The 25,916-nt window shown below is 36.9% G+C and overlaps 1 pseudogene; it reads right to left on the reverse strand.

Annotated features, from left to right (window-relative positions):
- Positions 1–764: 764 nt before the first annotated feature.
- LOC149250925 (putative serine/threonine-protein kinase WNK11 pseudogene) lies at positions 765–3,648 on the reverse strand (annotated as a pseudogene).
- Positions 3,649–25,916: the final 22,268 nt, after the last annotated feature.

The raw sequence follows: 25,916 nt of genomic DNA on the forward strand, positions 1-25,916 counted from the left end.
AGGTTAGAATTGGATGGCAGTCGCTATGTGAAGGAGCTTCCTCCATTGGAGAGGTTTCCCACTTTGAAATTTCTAAAACTAAGGAATTAGTACAACATGAGAGACTTGGGAATATACAGCTCTAGAGATTCAGGGGGATTTTAGATGTTAGAGACAATGCATTTGTCTAGTGTGACCAAGCTTTGAAGCATTGCTGAGGAAGGTGTGTTGAAGACAGGAACACTGCTCAACACTGACCAAATTTCCTTTAAAGTGTGCTTCTGCAACCAGTTAACCTACTTCCTAATCTCAGTTCCTTGGATGGAATAAATCATTGAACATGTTGGATATTAAGCAAGCTGGAAAAACGGTGTGTAACCTCACATCACATTTGGAAGAACCCCTCCCATCCTATTTTACATAAAACATGGAACTGTGTTCAACTCCACCATGGAGCACATTTTTCAAATGATTGAAAAAGCATACTTTGAGGGTATCCACTGTGATTTGTATCAATTCCAATCTTCTCAAGCACTTGTATAATTGTCTATCAAACTGCATCTATCATATTTCCAGAATTAAGAGAAATACAAATAATCACTGAAAACCCCATCATACACAAAATATCTGTTACTCCTAGCTTTTTCATCATCATCTTTAACAACATTTTCTACAAATCTTGACAGAAACCCGTCTCAATTCTCAAAATAACTGGTGACATTGAAAATAAACATATAGGCTCAAATAAATGTCCTATACTTCTCAATCAAACACCCAAGTAGGTTCTAAAACACCCCAAAACACAAAATATCCTTATACAAGTTCATTGCAATATAGAGTATAACATATAGCATGTACATGTACCAGTTGCTCACTTGGAGTCCTCTAAAAAAAGGGTCCATAAGAAGCTCTACAGCAGAAGGCCTCACCAACGCTAGTGCCAGGCATTTTTCAATAAATTTCCTTGTCTCTAAATCAGTAACCATTTACAATGATGCAGCGTTTATACCAGAACTCACCTTCCTATAAATGTGAGCAACATTACGCCACTCGCTGTAAGGAATCTCTAGAGTAACCATATCCAGTAAGCACGTTCCAAAGGAATAAACATCTACATGTTCATCATAAACCTCTTCATATAATTCTCGAGCCATGAATTCAGGTGTACCAATGATAGTGTGCGCAACATGATCATTTGTCAGGATAGCGGCAAAACCCAGGTCCCCAATCTTCAGAATACCACTATTTCCATTCATGAATATATTTTTGCAATTCAGATCTCTATGAATTATGTGAGGGTTATTATTATGAAGATAATGCAATCCTTCCAATATGGGACACGCATAATTCTTCATCTCTTTCATGGAGACATGCTTGTGCTTATGGCGGTACTCCCTCAGGGTCCCCGAGGTGCAAAATTCTCCTTGCTAAAGCACGAAGATTGTCTCGAACAAGAGCATTAGATCTTTCCTGAGATTTATGTTGAGCAGACTCTGCTTCATCAACACCAGGTTGATGGCCTTCACGGAGCTTATGACAACAAATGAGACAGAGATCATAACAACAATTTGGGCAACTTCTATGGTAATCAACAATAGACGATGTACAATTGTTACTACAAAACTTAGCAAACATGTTGGATTAATATGTTAGATAACCAGCATAATTCAGGTTCTTTGAAGAAGTTTTTATTAAACAAAATATAAATTCACATCATAATTAAAATAGGTGCATATTATGTAAGTATGATGTAGTTTTGTAGAACAAATCTTCTACGATAGCCTCAAGAAAGGATGCAGATTGGTGTTGGACTGTTTGTCTCATATAAACTTAAACTATGCATACATAATTTACTCATTTCAAGGGATAGTTGAAAGCATAGACATTGCCAACTCACAGAAGCTGGCTCAGAAACTACTAGAAGATTTCATGTGCCCCAAGCTGGTGAGTTTAATCTTATCTGAAACTCCATTAATTTATCATATTCCAAAGAACTTTCTAATCAAGCTCAATGCTTTGAGGGTTCTTGATCTCTCCCATACCCAAATAGAGTCACTACCAACATCGGTCACTCAACTCACATTGCTTGAATTTATCACATTGAGTTCTACTAACATCAAGGAATTACCTCCAGCTATATGCAGTCTTTCTAGGCTTCAATTCTTGGATCTTTCAGACTGCGAAGTCTTAAAATCATTTCCAAGTGATATGTCTAAACTCACTTCGTTGAAAAGACGAGTTTTGAGTATGGGTATGGAAAAAGATTTGAATGATCCCAAAAATTTTGTGGCTCTGAAGGATCTCACAAATCTTATAGAGCTCTGTTTAGTATTAGGATCAAAGAAACTTGCAGAGGCAGAAACACTACCCCATCCGGGTTTTCATATCATACACTTTAGTCAGTGTAAATGTGATCTCCAACTTAAGTCGATTTGGCATCATCAAGCAATGCAATGAAACTAAGGAAATCCAAAATTTTGCTAAAGTTTCCATGTCATTTGTCTAGATACAGACACTAGAAGAGATGCAGAAGATGCAGAGTCTTTTATTGGATGATTACATTGGAGTGAAATTGCCCAAATGGATGTGTGACTTTCAACAGCAGGAAAGGTTAGAATTGGATGGTAGTCTCTATGTGAAGGAGCTTCCTCCATTGGAGAGGTTGTCCACTTTGAAATTTCTAAAACTAAGGAATTACTCCAACATGAGAGACTTGGGAATAGGCAGCTATGGAGATTTAGGGGGGTTTCCAATGTTAGAGACCATGCATTTGTCTAGTGCAACCAAGCTCCGAAGCATCGCTGAGCAAGGTGTGTTGAAGACAGGAACACTGCTCAACACTGACCAAAATTCCTTTAAAGTTTGATTCTGCAACCAGTTAACTTATTTCCCAATCTCAATTGCCTGGATGGAATAAACCATTGAACATGTTGGATATTGAAAAAGCTAGAAAAACGATGTGTAACCTCACATCACATTTGGAAGAACTCCTCACATAAGTGTTTTACATAAAACAGGGAATTGTGTTCAACTCTACGATGGAGCACATTTTTCAAATGATTGAAAAAGCATACTTTGAGGGTATCCACTATGATTAGCATCAATTCCAATCTTCTCAAGCAATTGTATAACTGTCTATCAGATTGCATCTATCATATTTCTAGAATTAAGAGAAATACAAATAATTACTCAAAACCTCATCATACATAAAATATATGTTACTCCTAGCTTTTTCATCATCATCTTTAACAACATTTTCTACAAATCCTGACAGAAACCCCTGTCTCAATTCTCAAAATAACTGGTGACGTTGAAAATAAACATATAGGCTCAAACAAATGTCCTATACTTCTCAATCAAACACCCAAGTAGGTTCTAAAACACCCCAAAACACAAAATATCATTATACAAGTTCATTGCAATAGAAAGTATAGCCTATAACATGTACATGTACTAGCTGCTCACTTTGAGTCCTCTAAAAAAGGGGTCCATAAGAATATCTATAGCAGAAGGCCTCACCAATGCTGGTGCCAGGAATTTTTCAATAAATTTCCTCGTCTCTAAATCAGTAACCATTTGCAATGATGCAACCTTTATACTAGAACTCACCCTCTTATAAATGTGAGCAACATTACGACACTCGCTGCAAGGAATCTCTAGAGTAACCATCTCCAGTAAGCACATGCCAAAGGAATAAACATCTACATGTTCATCATAAACCTCTTCATATAATTATGGAGTCATAAATTCATGTGTACCAATGATAGTGTGTGCAACATGATCATTTGTCAGGATAGCGTCCAAACCCAGGTCCCTGATCTTCAGAACACCACTATTGCCATCCACGAATATATTGTTGCAATTTAGATCTCTATGAATTATGCGAGGGTTATGATTATGAAGATAATGCAATCCTTCCAATATCTGATGCGCCCAATTCTTCACCACCTTCATGGAGACATGCCTGTGCTTCTGGCGGTACTCCCTCAGGTTCCCCAAGATGTAGAATTCTCCTTTCTAAAGCACAAAGATTGTCTCGAACAAGAGCATTAGATATTTCCTGAGATTTATTTTGAGCAGACTCTGCTTCATCAACACCACGTTGATGGCCTTCTCGGAGCTTACGACAAAAAATGAGACAGAGATCATAACAACAATTTGAATAGCTTCTATGGTAATCAACAATAGATGATTTACAGGGTAAGTTCCACAGAAAGAATACCAAAAGGACACTGCTCACAACCAGATCTCAAATCAATACACCAGTATTTTTGACGTGGTTAAAACCCTCAGAGTGCAAGGAGGGAAACAGTCCACGGCCTGTCCCAACGTGGGTACTACAGGCAATTTATTAATCAAAGAATGAAAATTTACATAAGCTTCTCTCATGCACGGATTACCCGAACAATGACCCTCCATGCGCTTTAAATAGAACTCATGGACCAATCGGGTGTCAAGCCACGGATCAAGTGTCGGTAATACCGAGGTGAGAGTGAACCGTCGGATCACTACATATCGTGACCGTCGGATTGTAAGTTACAAAATGTACAACGGTAAAGAAACACACTTTACCTAACTCTAACCTAACTCTATACTAGACCAAGTTGAACTTAACTATATCCTATGTGTCGGAATATCCTAACATCCCCCCTTAAGAACAACTTGGGATAGGATTGAAGGATTTACAAATATGACACAATAGGAGAAGGAAGGAGGCACTAGAGCCTATCCCCCCTTAGTGACAACTTCCTGAACTCCAAGCATATATCGAAGTTTAGTGAACTTCGCCTCTCTGAGAGCCTTTGTGAAGATGTCTGCAACCTGATCATCTGTTGGACAATATTGCACTTCAAGAACATGGTCATGAATGAGCTTTCTGATGAAGTGCATGTGTAGTTCAATGTGTTTGCTGCGCTGATGCTGGACTGGATCTTTGCATAGCTGAATGGCGCTTTGATTATCACACCAAAGTGTGGTTGGATGCTGCTTCTCAAAGCCAAACTCTGATAGGATCTGACGAAGCCACAAGGCTTCCTTACTAGCTTCCACGGCACCACGATACTCTGCTTCTGCTGACGAAAGAGAAATGGCAGCCTGTTTCTTACAAGCCCATGTAATAGGTCCTGAACCAAGAGTGAAGACATAACCGGCAGTAGACTTCCGATCATCAGGGTCACCAGCCCAATCAGAATCAGTGAAACCAACTAACAGAGGAGCTGCTTTGGCACTGTAATGAATCCCAAACTGTACTGTACCTCGAACATAACGAAGTATTCTTTTAGCTGCTTTCCAATGACTTTCACGGGGGTTTTGCATAAAACGAGCAACAAGGCCAACAGCAAAGGAAAGATCAGGACGAGTATGGGTTAAATACAAGAGTTTTCCGACAAGTTGACGTTGCCGGCAAAGTGCGCGAATGTGCAGCAATGAAAAAATCCGCCCCCACAAAATGGAGACTTGAACCCAAGACCTCTACTCTCTTAAAATAGCTTTGAACCAATTGATCTATACAAAGAATTTGAGAGAGAGAGAGAGAGAGAGAGAGAGAGAGAGAGAGAGAGAGGGGGGGGGGCCTTGGTTTGCGTGCTTGCCTTGAGAAAGCTCTTTTTCCCTACAAAACACAAAACACAAAACCCAACATGAATATGCAAAGAAAAACGAACCTTGCGGCTCGAAGTTAGCTTTAGCCAAAAAACTAGAAATTTAAAAAAAATATCAAAGTTAGCTTTAGCCGAAAAACTAAATATTTTTCTCAATGTTTCTGATTTTCCGAGATCACACTAAGGTGCAGGGAAAAGAGCATACGCATGAGAAAAATCCTTCCTTTCTGTTTCTGATTTGCCCAGATCGCACAGAGTCGCAGGGCAAAGAGCATACGCAGAAATGAAAGGTATAGATCCGGTTAAAAAAAAAGGCTAAATAAACTGAGACCGAAATAAGCAGAGAGAAAATAACAGTAAACTGCAAAAGAAACACTGTATACCTCCCGATCTGAAAAATGACATAGCTAGGGCTACCGGAAACCTTTTCGCGTGAAACGAAAGGGGTTCCTCACTGGAACAGATGCTCCGAACACAACAGAGCAGTCCTCTTGACCCGAAAGCAGTCAGAAACAACAGATCTAGGAAACGACAGCCGCATGCAGTTCTACCGGCTTCAGATTTGGATCACCAATGGACGCGGCCCTCAAATAGCTCCGATACCATGTAGGAATTTACAGGGTAAGTTCCACAGAAAGAATACCAAAAGGACACCGCTCACAACCAGATCTCAAATAAATACACCAGTATTTTTGACGTGGTTAAAACCCTCAGAGTGCAAGGAGGGAAACAGTCCACGGCCTGTCCCAACGTGGGTACTACAGGCAATTTATTAATCAAAGAATGAAAATTTACGTAAGCTTCTCTCATGCACGGATTACCCGAACAATGACCCTCCATGCGCTTTAAATAGAACTCATGGACCAATCGGGTGTCAAGCCACAGATCAAGTGTCGGTAATACTGAGGTGAGAGTGAACCGTCGGATCACTACATATTGTGACCGTCGGATTGTAAGTTACAAAATGTACAACGGTAAAGAAACACACTTTACCTAACTCTAACCTAACTCTATACTAGACCAAGTTGAACTTAACTATATCCTATGTGTTGGAATATCCTAACAATTGTTACTGCAAAACTTAGCAAACATGTTGGATTAATATGTTAGATAACCAACATAATTCAGGTTCATTAAAGAAGTTCTTATTAAGCAAAATATAAATTCACATCATAATCAAAATAGGTGCATATTATGTAAGTATGATGTAGTTTTGTGGAACAAATATTCCACGGTAGCCTCAAGAGAGGATGCAGATTGGTGTTGGATTGTTTGTCTTGGATAAACTTAAACTGTGCATACAAAATTCACTCATTTCAAGGGATAGTTGAAAGCGTAGACATTGCCAACTCACATAAGCTGACATAGAAATTGCCAGAAGATTTCATGTGCCCCAAGCCGGCGAGTTTAATCTTATTTGAAAATCCATTAATTTATCCTATTCCAGAGAAATTTCTAATGAAGCTCTGCTTTGAGGGTTCTTGATCTCTCCCATACCCAAATAGAGTCACTGCCAACATCGGTCACTCAAATCACATTGCTTGAATTCTCACATTGAGTTCTACTAACATCAAGGAATTGCCTCCAGCTATATGCAATATTTCTAGGCTTCAATTCTTGGATCTTTCAGACTGCAAAGTCTACATCATTGGCAAGTGAGATGTCTAAAATCACTTCATTGAAAAGTCGGGTTTTGAGTATGGGTATGGAAAAAGCTTTGAATGATTCCACAAATGTTGTGTCTCTGAAGGATCTCACAAACCTTATAGAGCTCCGTTTAGTCTTAGTTTCAAAGTTTGATGCACTAGCAACCATAATGGGAAATTGGCCAGAAATGAGGCATTGATATTTGCATCACATAAATAGGGATAATCTTAAGTACAATCTTCCCAATGAGATGTAGAAGATGAAGAAGTTGCAGAGTCTTGTATTGGATGATTACATTGGAGTGAAATTGCCCAAATGGATGTGTGACTTTCAACAACTGGAAAGGTTAGAATTGGATGGCAGTCGCTATGTGAAGGAGCTTCCTCCATTGGAGAGGTTGTCCACTTTGAAATTTATAAAACTAAGGAATTACTCCAACATGAGAGACTTGGAAATAGGCAGCTCTAGAGATTCAAGGGGATTTCCGATGTTAGAGACCATGCATTTGTCTAGTGTGACCAAGCTCCGAAGCATCTCTGAGGAAGGTGTGTTGAAGACAGGAACACTGCTCAAACTCTGTGTTTTGAAGATACAGAAGTGTTTCGGCTTGAGGAAATTTCCCAAAGGGATGGAAAAGTTAGATCATTTAATAATATATGGTGATAAACATTGGTGGGAACAAATAACTTGGGAGGACAATAACATGAAAATGCACCTCCACACATTATTCAAGGAAATTTAGATGATAGTTAGAAATTTCAAAATGTAATATTTAATTGAAGTATAATAATCTGTAAATTCTAGGATTATGGTCTTTCCATTAGTCAATAATTTGTAATTTCTGTTATTCATAATTAAATTGAGTTAAAGTATTTTTAATGAATTTGTATTGTGAAAAGATATCTTTATTTCTGATTTTGTGTAAATGCTACATGTATTTGTTTAACCTATCAAGATCAACAGTAGTAGAGGTCTTTAGGATCAAAGATACTTGCAGAGGCAGAAACACTACCCCATCTAGGTTTGCATATCATACACTTTAGTCAGTGTAAATGTGATCTCCAACTTAAGTCGATTTGGCATCATCAAGCAATGCAATGAAACTAAGGAAATCCAAAACTCTGCTAAAGCTGCCATGTCATTTGTCTGGATACAGACACCAGAAGAGATGCAGAAGATGCAGAGTCTTGTATTGGATGATTACATTGGAGTGAAATTGCCCAAATGGATGTGTGACTTTCAACAGCTGGAAAGGTTAGAATTGGATGGTAGTCATTATGTGAAGGAGCTTCCTCCATTGGAGAGGTTGTCCACTTTGAAATTTCTAAAACTAAGGAATTACTCCAACATGAGAGACTTGGGAATAGGCAGCTCTGGAGATTCAAGGGGATTTCCAATGTTAGAGACCATGCATTTGTCTAGTGTGACCAAGCTCCGAAGCATCGTCGAGGAAGGTGCGTTGAAGACAGGAACACTACTCAAGACTGACCGAATTTCCTTTAAAGCGTGCTTCTACAACCAATTAACTTATTACCCAATCTCAGTTGCTTGGATAGAATAAACCATTGAACATGTTGGATATTGAACAAGCTGGAAAAATGGTGTGTAGCCTCACATCACATTTGGAAGAACTCCTCCCATCCCTATTTTACATAAAACAGGGAACCGTGTTCAATTCTGCCATGGAGCACATTTTTCAAATGAATAAAAAAGCATACTTTGAGGGTATCCACTGTGATTAGCGTCAATTCCAATCTTCTCAAGCACTTGCATAACTGTCTATCAGACTGCATCTACCATATTTCCAGAATTAAGAGAAATACAAATAATTACTCAAAACCCCATCACACATAAAATATATGTTACTTCTAGCTTTTTCATCATCAACTTTAACAACATTTTCTACAAACCCTGACAGAAACCCCTGTCTCAATTCTAAAAATAACTGGTGACGTTGAAAATAAACATATAGGCTCAAACAAATGTCCTATACTTCTCAATCAAACACCTAAGTAGGTTCTAAAACACCCCAAAACACTAAACATCCTTATACAAGTTCATTGCAATAGAGAGTATAGCCTATAGCATGTACATGTACTAGTTGCTCACTTGGAGTCCTCTTAAAAAAGGGTCCATAAGAAGCTCTACAGCAGAAGGCCTCACCATCGCCGGTGCCAAGCATTTTTCAATAAATTGCCTCATCTCTAAATCGGTAACCATTTGCAATGGTGCAACCTTTATACCAGAACTCACCTTCTTATAAATGTGAGCAACATTACGACACTCGCTGTAAGGAATGTCTAGAGTAACCATCTCCAGTAAGCACATGCCAAAGGAATAAACATCTACATGTTCATCATAAACCTCTTCATATAATTCTCGAGCCATGAATTTAGGTGTACCAATGATAGTGTGCACAACACGATCATTTGTTAGGATCGCAGCAAAACCCAGGTCCTCGATCTTTAGAACACCATTATTGTCATTCACGAATATATTGCTGCAATTCAAATCTCTATGAATTATGCAAGGGTTATGATTATGAAGATAATGCAATCCTTCCAATATCTGATGTGCCCAATTATTCACCGCCTTCATGGTGAAATGCCTGTGCTTCTGGCGGTACTGCATCAGGGTCCCCGAGGTGTAGAATTCTCCTTGCTAAAGCACGAAGATTTTCTCGAACAAGAGAATTAGATCTTCCCTGAGATTTATGATGAGCAGACTTTGATTTATCAACACCAGGTAGATGGCCTTCTCGAAGTTTCTTAAGAGCTATCAAAACTACTAGATTCCCCAAAGTAAAAAGAAGATACAAGGGCAATTTCTTCGCAAATTGCACAGGCCTCTTGTTCAGCTCTCGCTGGGCAACCTAGTGAGAAATCAAATGGGTCCAAACCTAATAGAGGTCAGAGTCTTCCATAAGGAACTGAGGCTGTGTGTAATGGTAGACGAAGACAATGGCATAGTACAACACCTGTTGCAAGTGCCCTTCATTTATGTAGATATTTGAATTCTCCGGCAACTCGAAGTTGAAAGGGGTTAACTCTTGATAGACCAGCTTTAGCAGCTTGTATACATAGCCTCTAAACTTTCATATCAAAGCAATGAAAGCGAGCAAGAGCCACTCTCTGCCGTTATAGATTTGCGCCTGAGGGAGGAAGGGAGTTATACAGTTTTTGCCGTAACTATGTCAACTGGGAGGAAGGGAGTTATACAATTTTTGCCGTAACTGTCTCAACTACTAAGTATTAATATGATGGTGTACAAAACTTCAATCGTCTAACATTTGATCGGAGGGTACAAATCGGTACAGGGTGGCAGTTGGGGCAATTGATTTCAAAGGGGAATGCCTTACGGCTTAATTATTTTTACTTTTATTTTTAATTATTCATTTCATTAAAATCTTCTTTTTGATTAATTATTTTCCTTAATTCAATATTAACATCTATATTCTAATAATTATTTCCTTATATTAAAATATTATTTATTAATAAATATTATTTATGTAGTCAAATATGAGGGCTAATTTTTTCTCTTCATCTATTGAACTTGATGCCGAGATGGTTCTTCATCTTGTCTTGAGGATGAACCACGATGAATAATTCAAATAAGTATGTGATTTTTACAGAAAGTTTTCTTACTTTTCATGATATAAATCTTTGCTTTTATGTGATTTTAGATGTTAAAATGACAAATATTTAAGTAATATCTAGCAGTTTAATAGCCCCGAGGGATAGCTCAAATGGTCGAGTTCCCGTTGATAGTACTCTCCCGGTTTGGGAGGTCACGGGGTCAAATCTCCTCGACGCCCTCGGGGTCAGGCCTGATGGCCGTGCAGCTTTACGTGGACGTAGCGGCCCACCTCCGGTGCCCCGTGAACCACATCGAAAAAAAAAAAAAAAAAAAAAAAAATCTAGCAGTTTAATTATTCATCTATCTAAATTTTATTTTCTGAAAACATGTTAACTTGTATAAAAAAGTTGAACAAAGTAAATATTAAAACATAAGCCTAAAAACAAAAATATCTTGAATATTGACCACCTAAATCTGGCCTAAAACAAACCTCTTAATTTAACTATTCACGAATTACCCTGCATCCTAATAAATTCAAAGCATTGAAAAGTCTGAATATGAATAAATTCAGAAACTGTAAAAATTAAAACACTTAAATTATATTCTTTGCATAATTCAAATTTATCTAAACATACAAAATTATATTAAATTATGTAATTTAAAAATATAAAAATTATTAATATTTATTAAACATAAAAAGCTATTTGAAATACATTAATGTATCTCTTTTAAATATTAAAAAAAACACATGTTTAAAAAATAATCAGCTTTTCGACTCGACCAACGGTTGTTATTGAAAAATATTAACATCAATCCAAATCAAAGGTGGCTATATTCTTTCCTAAGATATTCTAGTATTTTTGACTTTTTGTGGCCAGTTATCAAATCTGGTTTTAATTTCGATTGAAAGAGATTATATAAAAATTTATAAATTAATTATACATATTAATTAAATAAATTTATATTAAAAATTAAAAAAAAATTATATTAATTTTTTTTTTCCAAATTTATAATTTTGTAAATTATATAAAAAATTGTTTAATAATTTTATTTTATTATTTTTTTAAATTATATATGAGAAAATCTTGAGGAGAAAATTTTGTTGAGGACGATTTTCAACCAACTAGTGTGGTTCATCTTCAGGACAAGCAGAGGAACATGATTTAGGCACTGAAAGAAATAATGGCTTCTTTGACTCAAGAATCATTATTAATATTAATAAGATTATTTTATAAAAAGAAATAATTTATTCAAAATAAATTAATTATAAATAATATTTATTTAATATTTATAAATTTATATAAAATTTAATTTAAGTAATATTATTAAAATAATTAGTAAAAATACCATCAATAAAATGAATTATAGTCATAATATTACCAAATAAGACATATAGAAAGATTTTTAAAGGGGAGGGGGGGAGGCAGTCCCTGCAGAAGCTTTTATTAGGCCCGATTTTGTACAATATATACATCAAACGTCATATCGACTGTCACATCAGATCACAATTTAACTCCGGCATATGGCTGACCGCGCAGCAACACATAGACGGGATTCGATCGCGGGTGGGGTGCGAGAAAGTCGTCAACCCCCACCACGCGAACCATGCACTCGGGTGCAAGACATATAGAAAGATTATAACAACTAGTTTGACCCAAATGAATTGTTATTAATATTAATAATATTATTTTATAAAAAGAAATAATTTATTCAAAATAAATAAATTATAAATAATATTTATTTAATATTTATAAATTTATATAAAAGTTAGTATAAGTAATATTATCAAAATAATTAGTAAAAATACCATCAATAAAATGAATTATAGTAATGATGATGATGATGATGACGATGGTTAACGTCCACTGAGACCAAATTGGTCTATCGGACCTATAATTTTCTTAATTTTTACTTGTCTGGCTCCTTGTCTTTCTTGGCGAGATTGGTGTTGTAGCTTTCTTTTTTTTCTCTACGGTCTTCCAACTTCCTTTATCTTGCATCTCTTTCATCTCTTCTGGTTCTTCGGACATTGGTGTCTTAGCTTCGCGATCTATTGTGTTCGTTCTTTTGAAAATAGTCGGAGAAGAAGTTTGGTCTAGGAGATCTGCTTTGCTGTTAAATGAAGATTTATTTTCTGCGGTATTCGAATCCTCATAGCTGTTGATTTGTTGGGGCGGGCTTTCTCCTTGCTTGTCTTGAGAGTTGTTTCTTTCTTCCCTAATTTCTTGTGACTCAGAGTTTTCTCTAGAATATTCTTCTTTGATGACAGTGTAGTGTTCTTTTTGTGCTCCTTCCCACCATGTAGATTTGTGGTGGTTTTTTCTAGCAAAATTTTTCTCAGAGGCTTTTGGGCAATTTTTGGCTAGATGCCCTGTCTCAAAGTAGGATCGACATCTGAAGAGGACATTTTCATAATCAAGTTTCTGGTTCCACACATAGTCTTTACTTGTTAGGTTTATTTCAGCTGGGAATCCGGCACTGAAGTCCATTTCCACACAGATTCGTGCATAGGTGGTTCTGGCATATTCCTCTGTTTCTGGGCACCTGCAGTAAAATTTCCCAATTACCAAATAAGACATATAGAAAGATTATAACAACTAGTTTGACTAAAAAATGGTTAAAATAAAAAACATTTTTGATCTGAAATGAAGCAGATTAGTAATGTTGTGCTAATTCCCCATTCAGAATATAAAAATGTGCTTGAGATTTGTACTTCAAAATAGTAAGTAAAAACATGAATTTTATATGTGTTTACTTAACTAGTTTTAATGAAGAAAACTTAAAACATGAAACCAAAACACTGAATGGAAACATGCATCGAACAATAATACACCAATCATTGTTAAAGGAGTTCACCCCTCCTGGACTACATTTCCTTGGATCGGCTCTAAAGGCATGACCCCTTCTCATTATGCTCAAAATTCTTCAGTAATAAGAGCACATAAGTGCGCTGACAAAAAGAGTGGTTAGTTTCCCCTTCAAGGAAACATTTTTCCGCAAATAATTCTCACTCTAAACAAATGACAACCTACAACAATGTAAACTTTGAAATGGGCACTGATAATGTTACCTGTTTCGTAGAGATAGCAAAAAAGTGACCCAATTTTAAAAAGGGGCAATGGAGAATACACTTTTTTTTCGGAGCATATTTTTGACACTTTAAATTTTCTTATGTATCAAATATAAATATTTTTTTTAAAATGTTAGTGATTTTCATGCTGATTTTGAAACTGTTGATGCAACATCAACTTTTTTTTTAGAGGGTTTATTTTTAACACTTTAAATTTTTTAATGTATTAAGCGTGGATATTTTTTTTAAATGTTAGTGATTTTCATGCTGATTTTGAAAAGTGTTGATGCATCATCAACCTTTTTTTTTAATGGCTTATTTTTGACACTTTAAAATTTTTTATGTCAATTTTTTTTGAAATCATTATTACTTAACAAATTTTCTAGTTGTTTTATTTTTTTTAGATGTTGATTAATTAGAAAAGCAAATATAAACATTTAGAGAACAATCTTCTGGATTAATCACATTGAAAGGATTGGGTCAATGGAACCAACTAATGTGGTTCATCTTCAAGACAAGGTGAGAAATCAATCGATCTGAGAGAATAAATAGCAAGGATGCATCATTATTCAGGGTTCACCGCATAGAATTAGCTGTTGGTGAAATAAAATTATTTAGTTACAAACTAGCTGTTATGTAATAAATAATTATTTATTATCGAAATTGTTGCAATTTATTAATTAAATAATAATATAATCTAATAAAATAATATTAAAAGCAAGGGTTGACCTAGTCAATGTGAATTACTCATTGTCTTAAGGATGAACCACATTAGTTGGTTAGAAACGTCGACCCAATCCTTTCAATGTGATTAATTTGGAATACTGCTCTCTAAATTATGGATCACAAAAGTCTTAGACCTAACAAAAAATATAGAAATATATATAAAGAAGAGAAAAAAAAAAAAATGTAAAAAAAAAAAAAAATTATCTCGTAAACCATAAAAATGTTTGGAAAAAAAAACTAAAAATTTAAGTAACTAAAAATATATATTTTTTAAAAGCATTAACAAAAAACTAAAAAAATAAAATAAAATTAAAAACAAACTAAATTAAAAAAAAAATAAAAATTAAAAAAAAATAAAAAAACTATTAAAATTAAGATTAAAAACATTAAAAAAAAATAAAAAAACTATTAAAATTAAGATTAAAAACAGTAAAAAAAACTAAAAAAACTATTAAAATTAAGATTAAAAACATTAAAAAAAACTAAAAAAACCAAAATATACTCAAATTAAGAAAAAAAAACCAAAAAACAATTAAAATTTAAAAGAATATATATATATATATATATATATATATATATATATATATATATATTAAAATTAAAAAAAAAAAACCCGAAAAACATTATATATATATATATATATATATATAATTAAAAAAACCATTTAAAAATAAAAAAAAACATATATTTTAGATTTAAAAAAATAAAAAACAATTAAAAAAAAAAAACATAAATTTACGATTAAAAAAAAACAATTTAAAATATATATAGCCAAGATTAGAATGAATTCTCATGAGCTCCATAGTGAAACGGGTCGTTTTGGCAGTTCCTAAAACACCATGGATGGAAAGGTTCTGCCATCTTTGTGAGAATACAAACATCGAGGATGAAAATCACTTCCTCTTAGAGTGCCCCACCTATAACCACATTAGATCTCAGTTTCAAAACTTTTGTTGCAATACTGACCTTCCTAGCCTTTTACGTTGTCAAAATTACAGTGAGCTCGGGAGGCTTCTCTCCAAAATTTTTGAGCATAGGAATAAAATCTTAAATCAAACTAAATAATTCATTTCTTTAGGCCCGATAGACCAAAGTTTGGTCTCAGTGGATGTTAACCACCACCACCACTATATATAAGTGGATGTTAACCACCACCACCACCATATATATATATATATATATATATATATAATACCGATTTAAAAAAAACATTTAAAAATTTCAAACTTACATTTTTAATAAATAAAAAACATTTAATTTAAAAAGAGAACATGTATTTTTTTATTTAAAAAAAAACATTTAAAATTAAAAATAAACAAAATATATTTTTGATTTTAAAAAAATTAAAAAATTTTAAAAATATATGTAGTTTTAAAAAATATTTAAAATTTAAAAGTTAAAAAAAAAAATAAAAAAAAATATTTCTGAAACAAATATATTTAAAAAAACAATTTCTCTTTTTTTTTTTAATTCATTTAAAATATTTTAAAAATTGTATTTTTTATTTGAAAAAAAAAAACAAAAAACTTTGTTGCCGCCGCTCATGGGAGCGCGGCCCTGGGCGGCGGAGTTGTGTGCACCCGGTTGCCCATGGTGGTAACAATTTTGTTTTTGTTTTTTGAAATAAAAAATATATGTTTTTAAAATATTTTAAATGAATTTAAAAAGAAAAAGAAATAAATTTTCATTTTTCTTTTAAAATATATGTTTTTCATTTTTTGCTAAAGCAAGAGTCGGTCCTTCTATTATTTTGTCACTCAAAAATATGATACATAAAATACATCGCACCCAAAGAGGAAGAGGGCTAAAGACTCCACCCATAGGGGAAGGAGTCAGTTACTCGAGAACAAAATAGTCTGCCACCACCACACGAACCTTGGACCAAGGTCAAGCGGTTCAGGGCAGAACAGAACAAAACCATCTTAATCCAACAAACTTTGCGTGGATTCGAGGAGGAGAATCGTGACTATAACATAAAGATTTCGGGTCCGCGCTGGAGAACTCGGACCCACAGACCAGCTCGACAAACCCCAACCTTTGATCTACATTTGCCAGATCCAACGGCCGAGGGAAATATCAGGCAAAGAAGAAGCCAGTGGAATACCCGCCCGATGAAGGCGGTATTCTGTCTCCTCCGGAAGCTACGTGTTGATCGTTGAGTGGCATTGGAGACATTTCTAATAAACCACTTCAGGGTTTGTGGACGCCCGATAACCTGAAAACCGCTTGAGGCCTGATAACCGCTCGACGCCAGATAACCACTCGACGCTAGATAACCGCTCGATGCTAGATAACCGCTCGACGCCTGATAACCAATTTATGCCTGAGAACCACTTGACATCTGATAACCGCTTGTTGCCTGATAACTCTGCACTGCTGCCATCCATTTGACTGAGCCACCCAATTGAACCTGTTCCTCGCAATTTAGAGCAGATCATCCCCATTTTTCTGATTGCCTGCTCGCCTGCCGAATCCAAGAGTAGGCCACCTAAGGTATTCCACTGCGCGGTCCGCCTGTACCAAAGCTCAGGTTGACTTTCTAACAAACCCTTATCGTCCATTGATTATAGGTCAATTGGCGGATTCCCCTGTATGTGTTGATATTGCTCCTTGTCTGTGAGGGCTAGAGTGTGGCAGCTCTCACGCAGTTGTCCTGCGGGTACCGACTCCCATAAGCAGCACTTGTTGGCTTTTGTGCATCTCACCCCTTCATTCGCGAGCCAGTCCGCTACTCTGTTGGCATCTCTCCGCACATGCACAAAACTAAGAGTTCTGAGAATTCTTAGGTGCGATTGAATTTGGTAATAGACCTGCAACAGTCTCCAGTGTCTCGAGACTTTGTCAGGTGCAGTGCCCGTGCTTAGCGGCTTAACCGACTCGATAATTAATTCTGAGTCAAGCTCGATGATTGTATTATGTAAATTGAACTCTATCGGAATCTCTAAGCATTGTTCAATGGCCATTAATTCAGCCATATTGTTAGTGGCCCTCCCCAGATGACTGTGAAAGATGACTTTTATGTTGCCCACTTCATCTCTTATGACTCCTTCGTAGCCAGCGTCCCCAGGGTTACCTTTTGAAGCTCCATCAATACTGAATTTTAAAAAACCTTTGGGAGGGGGTTTCCAAAAACCCTGACCAACTAATTTTCTCTTAGTTGTCATGATTGTTCTCTGAGGGACGAGAGACTGGAGTCCCAATAGTTCCAGGATGTGAGCATCCTGATGACCTGGGGGTTTCTCAGGAGGTTGCTTCAGATGGGCAATGACAGTTTCCTTGAGTTGTTTTAGGATTTGAGCTGTGATACTTTGAGTTGAACCAGATTTAGCTTTGAAGATCCTGTTGTTACGTTCTTTCCAAACATCCCAGATCAAGAATCTTGGAATCAGAGCCCAAGCTGTGTTTACTGTCTCATTGTCCGAGAAGTCCTTCCTCCAACTCTTTAAAGTGTCGGTGATGTCATTTTCATTCCTGTCTGTTTGCTTGAAGATACCGGCAACCCAATTCCATAAGGTGGAGGTGAAAGAGCAGAGGTTGAGAAGGTGCTCTACAGTTTCTTCCTGCTGTCGACATAATTGGCATCTTGATGGCCCCACAAAACCTCTCTTTTTGAGATTTTCCCAAGTTAGAATCTTTTTGTGCTGGACCAGCCATCTGAACAGTTTGATCTTCATCCAGTGTGGGTTGCTCCATAGGTCTTTCCATGTATTATCAAGGCTTGGGTAGTTGAGCCCCGTGACTATTCTTTTGGCTTCTTTGAGGTTGAAGATGCCCTCGTTGTTTTTACCCCATCTTAGTAGATCATTTAAGGTGGAGTTCAAAATTTGTCTTTTCTCCAGAATAGCTTTCAGCACTTTAGCTTGGGTCTTCAAGGGGGTTTCTTCACTATAGTCTGGTACCTTCCAAATCCTCCATTTACCAGTATCCCTAGACTGATCCCAGTAGTCACTTACTTTTTTCAGTCCTTTGCTTATGGTATCTATTTTGATAATGTCCAGTTCTTCTCTACTGAGGTTATGTTCCTACTGCCAGTTTTCCTCCCAAAACCAAGCAAGCTTCCCATTCTGATCTCCCAGAAACTGTGTTTCTGAACTAAGGCTCTATTTTCCCACACCTTGTTCCAAAAGTGGGAGCCTTTAATGTGGCCTGTCATTTTGATGTGGTCCGTTTCTTGCCAATCCCTTGCATATTTTTGTTTCCAGAGTTTAGCCCAGGGGTTTCTTATTTCCTTAAGCCATCTCCACCAAAGTTTTGCCCCCAAAACTTTATTTAAAATGTCTGGGTCATGGAGACCCAAACCGCCATGGGTTTTGGGTTTATAGAGCTTGTCCCATGCTACCAGAGACCATTTCTTTTTCTCTTCCCCTTTACCCCGAAGAAAATCCCTTTGAATGTTCCTGATTTGCTGTAAAACTCCTGTTGGTGCCGGAAGGGCTGATAACATGTAGATTGGAATGGTTTGTAGCACTGCTTTTGTGAGAACTAACCTCCTAGCTAAATTTAAGGATCTGTTCGTCCGTTTGCTGACTTTATCCTTCAATTTATTGATTACAAACTCCCAAAATTCCTTACTCAGCGGTTTGTTAGTGAGGGTTATTCGCAGATATATCGAGGGAAGATGATCTCTTTGAAATCCTAGAATTCTAGAGAGATTTCTTTGTATTGAAATATCAATATTGAAAAAGAAAACTTTAGATTTTGTTAGGCTTACCTCAGTACCCGCAGCCATTGCAAACTCATGCAGGATTTGTTTGAAAGTTGTGGCTTCCTTGACAGTTGGAGTGCCCTGCAGCATAGTGTCATCCACAAATTGTTGATGGGTCAATGTATCTCCATTTGTAGTGAGTCTAAGTCCCTAGATTCTTCCTTCCTCCTTGGCTGAAATGATCGCTCTGCCCAACCATTCCATCATGAGAATGAAGAGGAAGGGCGAGAGAGGATCTCCTTGTCTGAGGCCTCTTGATGGCTTGAAGGTTCTGGAAGGGGGAGCCATTAAGAAGAGTAGAACAACTGGCAGTGGTGACGAGAAACATGGCCCATCTTATCCAGTTGTGATCAAAGCCATATGCTTTAATAACTTCCCTTATATAAGACCAACTTGGCTTATCATAAGCTTTCGCTATGTCCAGCTGTATTATCATACCTGCTTGCTTATTGGTCCTGAGGGAATGCACCACTTCGTGAGCTTGAATGATGTTATTAAGGATTTTTCTACCTTCCACATAACCAGTCTGCTCTTCTGATGTAGAATTTTGTAGAATTTTTCTACAAATCAGCTAGCTCTGATACCATGTAGAACTTTTTCTACAAATCAGCTAGCTCCAATACCATGTAGAAATGTCCTACCTGTAGATCACCTAGTAATGCAATGTACTAAAGCAAAACACTTGATCTACTTCTACAAACAATTTAGCGGAAGCTTAATCAACCATGAGCAACATCAATAAGAACACATATAACTGATAAGAAGGAATCAATCACACATAACACAGAAGAATTTACCCAGGGAAAGCACCTGCCTAAAACCCCATCTCTGTATTACCATACAAGTGGAAATATAGTCCGGATTACAAAAAGCCTTAGCTCAGAAGCTATCCAGCTCTCAGTACAATCCCTCTACTGGTCATAGATAGTCAAAGGCTTCTCACAAACCTTCTCCTCTGCCCTCCAAGCATCCTATTTCCTTGTGTAGTTTCCTTGGGGTCCAATGATGTCACCTGTGTGAATTGGCCTCTTCACACACTCACTAACCTCTGATCTAACTGCACAAACTTGAAGGAGATAAATCCTCATCATGGATGAGCTTCCTTTATAGGAAAAATATTCATCCAACTGATAGTACACTGTTCCTTCTCTGATCTCAACTGGGTCTCTGTTTGAACTGACATGCATCAGTGATCCATGAGTGAATACACAGTTATCTGAAAATAATAGTTGTCACATGCATGCAAGCATCAACAAACTATATCTCATTAATTTAACAACTTGTTAAATTAATCTAATTGAACTTGACTAAGTTAAACTAAGTCAACTAATCCTCTCAATATAGAACTCATTCTTAATTCCTCAATTAGTGGAGCAAATCAAGGACACATTCCCCAATTAGTGGAGAAATAATTGCATGTTCTCACAAAGACTTCAAGTTTGCTTTTCCTTAACTAATTACCTCATGGAGAATTAATTAATTAATAATCCAAACTGATGGTAAGACCAAATTCGAATTTACTTCCTATAGATAGACTAGGGACTGCTATAAATAGGGGGGGACCCAGAAATGCTATTTTTCGCAGTTTCAGCTCTCACCCAAGGTGGCCAAATTGCTCATTGGCCAAATTGCTATTTTTAGAAGTGCTATTTTTATCAGTTCTATTTTTAGCAGTTCTATTTTTAGCACTTTCTAAATTTAGCATTTCTTGTTGCACATTTTTCAACATCTGACACAAGTGTTGGAAGAAGGGGTTTGAGTCTATTAGCAATTACTTTGGAAATGATTTTGTACACCACATTGCATAAAGCTATGGGTCTAAATCGATCTGGAGTCATGGCTTTATCCTGTTTGGGGATTAAGGCTATGAAGGATTCATTAATCACTCTCAGTACTGATTTTGATTTTCTCGAGTCCTCCACCACCTCCAAGATGTCGTTTTTTATTATATCCCAACAAGTTTTGAAGAGGTCTACATTGAAATCATCAGGGTCTGGAGCTTTCCCATTATGCATCTCTTTGATTGCATCATTGACCTCCTCCTTCCTTACCTGGCCTGTTAAGATTATGATTGTCTTCTCTGGTTACCAGTTTTGGAATGTGCTAGGTAAAACTTTTAGTAAATAGAGATCTATCTTCCATGGTCTCCTCTGCTATACTTTGGAAATGTTGGATCAGGACCACTTCCATTTCCTTGTGGGTATTTTGCTTTGTACCCTGAGGATCTATGAGTTTTGTGATTCGATTATGAGCTCTGTGTTCCATGGTAGACTTGTGAAAGAATCTGGTGTTTCTCTCCCCTTCCTTAATCCATTGGACTCTGGATTTTTGTCTCCAAAAGATCTCCTCCTGCTGGCATCTGTTGTCCCATTCTTGTTGAAGTGAGTCCGCTTACATTTTCTTTTCCTCTGTGAAGCTGTCTGTGATTAGAATTTGATTAATTTCCTGCAGTTTTCTTTCCACTTCTCCCTTGGCTTTGAATATATTTCCAAACTTATTGTAATTCCATTCTTTGAGCTTTCTCTTGATGTGTTTAAGTCTCTGATGTAGGAGGAACATTTTTGTACCTTGGGTGGGTATTTCTTCCGCCCACCACTTTCCAATATTAGTGATGAAATCAGGGTGGGTAAGCCAGACATTTTCGAACCTGAAAGGTCTGTTCCTCGGGGTTCCAATAAAGGAGGCTTCTAGCTGAATGGGCCAGTGGTCCGAACCTCCGAAAGGGAGGATGGAAGCAGTCATGAAACGGTTGTTGAGTAGGAGATCCTCCGAGATTATGAATCTGTCTAATCTCGAGGCCACTTGGGAAGTTCCTCCTCTCTTGTTGTTCCATGTGAAGATGCTATTTATTGTGTCCATATCCACCAATCTCATATTGTTAATAAAGTTCTGAAAGGCTATTGAGTCTCTACCAAGTGATCTGGTTCCTCCTTTTTTCTCTGTGAGAGCTCTGATCATATTGAAGTCCCCTCCCAGGATCTAGGGTATTGCTGGATGTCTCTCTCTCAGCTCTTCTAGAGAGGTGAGGAGCCTGAGTTTGTCGTCCAGAAGTTGAGGACCATAGACATTTGTGATCAAGTAGCTATCCTTGTCCCCCAATGGTTGGATAACCATTGATAGGTGGTTTCTTGATGCCTTAGCATCCAAGATTCCAAATTTCTGAGGATTCCAAAGACTAAGAATTCCTCCCGCTGAATTATTTGCTTTGACTTCTAGATAATCATACTTAATAATCCATTTACTGTGCAGCGCTCTTGTTTTGTCTACTGAACATTTTGTTTCCTGTATAAATACCATATCTGGTTTTTCTTCTTTTATTCTGTTACTGAGATTTCTTTGTTTCCTTATACTCCCTAGTCCAAAGGTGAGCGGGCTTGGCCTAGGCAAGTCACTCCTCGCGACTAGTCAATGCCCTCGCTCAAGTTTTAGCACAAGATCTCACCGTCTTTATGAGTCCGACTTTACCAACAAGCCGCCTCCGCCGGCTTTGAAAGGTAAGCGGGCTTGGCCCAGGCATGTCACTCCTCACGACTAGTCAACGCCCTCGCTCAGGTTTGAGCACAAGACCTCACCGTATTTACGAGTCCGACTTTACCAACCAGGTGCCTCCGCCGACCTTTTAAAAATATATGTTTTTAAAATGTATTTTTTTTAAATATTTTTTTTTTTTTTTTTTTTTTTTATTTTTTTTTTTATTTTAAATGTTTTTTTTTTTTTTTTTTAAATCAATACTATATATATATATCTATATATATATATGAAATCGTAAATATATGTTTTTTTTCTTTTTTTTTAAAATCCAAAATATCTATATATTATAAAATTTAAAATGTTTTTGGATATATATATATATATATATATATATATATATATATATATATATTTAGTTTTTTAATTCTTATATTTTATAGGTTAATTTTGTGTTTTTTTTAACATTTTTATGATTGATTTTTTTTGTTTTGTTTTATTTTTAATATATATATTTTTTATGTTTTGCTATTTGATTTTTTTTTTCATTGTTTTAATTTTTAATTTTATGTTTTTATTATTTTTTTGAAATTTTAATGTTTTTCGTAATCGTGATAAAATATTTTACACCATTATTTCAAAATGTTGAAAAGTTACCCTAAAAAAATAAAAGTTATTCCAGCATCAACACTTTTCGTTTTGAGAGTGTTTTTTGCACAAAAAAATTGTTTCACTGCCATTTTTAAAATATGTTGAAAATTTACCTTAGAAAAAAAAAGTGTTATTCTAGCATCAAAACATTTCATTTTGAGGGTGTTTTTTGCACAATTTCTGCACATAAAAATTTGGTTTTACTGGCATTTTTTTAAAATGTTGAAAATTGACCCTAAAAAAAACCATCGTTCCAGTATCAACACTTTTCATTTTCAAGGTGTTTTTTGCACAATTTTTGCACAATTTTTTTTTTTTTTTTTCACAGCCCTTTTTAAAACATGTTCAAAATTGACCCTACAAAAAAAAAACCATCGTTCCAGTATACACACTTTTCTTTTCTGTGTAAAGACTAATTCTATTAAAAAAGAGAAAAATATGTACATGGAGGTCGAGACCTCAGAGGGGGTAGAAGCCAGCCCTCAGCCAGATATTTTGAGACATACATATCCTGCTATCTGCCCTTTCAGGATTAAGAGACTTCAAAACATGATTTGTTAGACCCTGACATACAAAAAAATAATCCTGATCTGAGTCTAACACAACATTGCAATCGCTTACAATGGCTTTACTTGTTAACATTCTGTCATACCCGCCATGGACAAAATTGAGGCAAAAACAAAGCTTGCCGAACCAAGAATTGTTGCTGCACATCAGATCAAGTTGGCTCGCACCAATACAAGACGAGAACTGAGACCAGACCCATAACCAGAGACCCAAAACATAGACACATAGCATAAAATAAAACAGAGCAAAGGCAAGAGTGCCACTCGTAGGTAATGAACCAGCATCATTCGGCATGTTGCGGAGAGTCGGGCGCATCCTTGTCCACCTGGCTGGACGAGGCAATCCAAGTGACAAATTCATTGTCCGCATTCCCCTCGATGCCACCATCTGGAGGAATTACCAGATTCAGGATGCTACCTGGATGATGAACCGGCCCACAAGCAAGGACCTCGCGCTGACTCGAATCTGCCGGAGGCTGAGGTGCCTCAGGAACAGTGCTATCATCCTGCCTATTGTCTTCATTAAACACGACCCCAGCCATCTCCCCCTGAAGAACACTATATTCCTGAGACTGAGAGGTGGTGGTGTGGGCCGAGCTGCTAGGATTATCCTCCTCCTCAGCAAGAATAACAGTGATACTGGTTGACAACACTGGCCTGTTGAGCCTGCTATGGAAGGTGAAGTGGGTTGTTTGAAAGGAGTTGTGCGGGAGAGGTCTAGCATGGCCGGAGGGCGGAGAGGATGGGGAGGTCGAAGCAATGGGGATTACGTTCTGAGGAGCAGTATGAGAGGCCCTGCCTCTATTACTAGTATTGCCTCCACGACGAGAGACCCCTCGACGGCAAGGCATCTTCGAATTATCTAAGCAACCAAGTAAGGGAAAATGGCAGAGCTGAAGAGGGAAGGACTGAGCACAGACTAACCAGGCAATACCTAAGACCCAAGCGTGCTTCCAGACTACCTGAATGAAACAGGGGTGCGGGAAGAAAATCAGGCGGAGGTGAAAAGAGCCAAGGGCAATGGCATGAACCAGACACTAGGCCATGAATAAAACCTCAAGCGTAAAATCTCGAACCAAGCGCACATTGAAGACGATCTGTGCGACCATCATTCCGTCCTCTGCCCCATTAATATCACATGCCATTGAGATATTCAATCTTCGTCCACGAGCTAGGTGCAGGGACAACTGCCTGCAATGAAAGAACCCTCATAAATGCGCTGCATTAACACCCGCATCCGGGTTCCAGTATACACACTTTTCATTTTTAGCACTGTTTTTAATGTTTTTTTCGGGGTTTTTGTCCAGAGTTCCTGTTTTGAGTTTATAGTTCCCGTTTCAAAGTTTACATTGTTCTACAATTAGTCATGAAACAATCAACAAGCTAAGGGCTCTCAAATCAAGACCCCATACTCCAACTTCCAAGAGTATAGATAGTACTACAATCCACTTGAAGTACTTAAACAAGTCTCTTTCTCCATAGTCATATAGAGAAAAGAAGAAGTAAAGATACAACACTGCTATAATCGCTGCTGCAGAAAGCACATGGAGGCTGGAAGACCCTTGCAAAGTCATCTCCATCTTCATACTCCTCCATAAACTGAATCAACACTATGGTTGACTAGAGCACCCATAGGCTTCGCTTTTCGAAAAGCCTATCCATAAGTGCTCCTTTGATCTTGAAACTTGTTCCAATCAGTTTAGAATGCCCAAAAATGGCTATCGAGCCTCTTTTTGCATCTCATTTGGTTGAAAATTGCCTTAGTTATGACTTCTGTCAGTCTTTCTGCAATTTTCTCCTCCAAATCTGGCTTACTACCAGTTAAATTCATTATCCATGATTAAAACTGGCGGTTCCACCGAAATTGGTAGTCCCGCCATCTTTCCCACCTATCTGGTTAAGGGTTGAGTGGTCACATACAAAGTGGT

Source organism: Pinus tabuliformis, chromosome 7 (genome assembly GCF_031772625.1).
Source record: "Pinus tabuliformis cultivar Carrire ecotype Pingquan chromosome 7, CPIR1, whole genome shotgun sequence".
NCBI lineage: Eukaryota > Viridiplantae > Streptophyta > Pinopsida > Pinales > Pinaceae > Pinus > Pinus tabuliformis.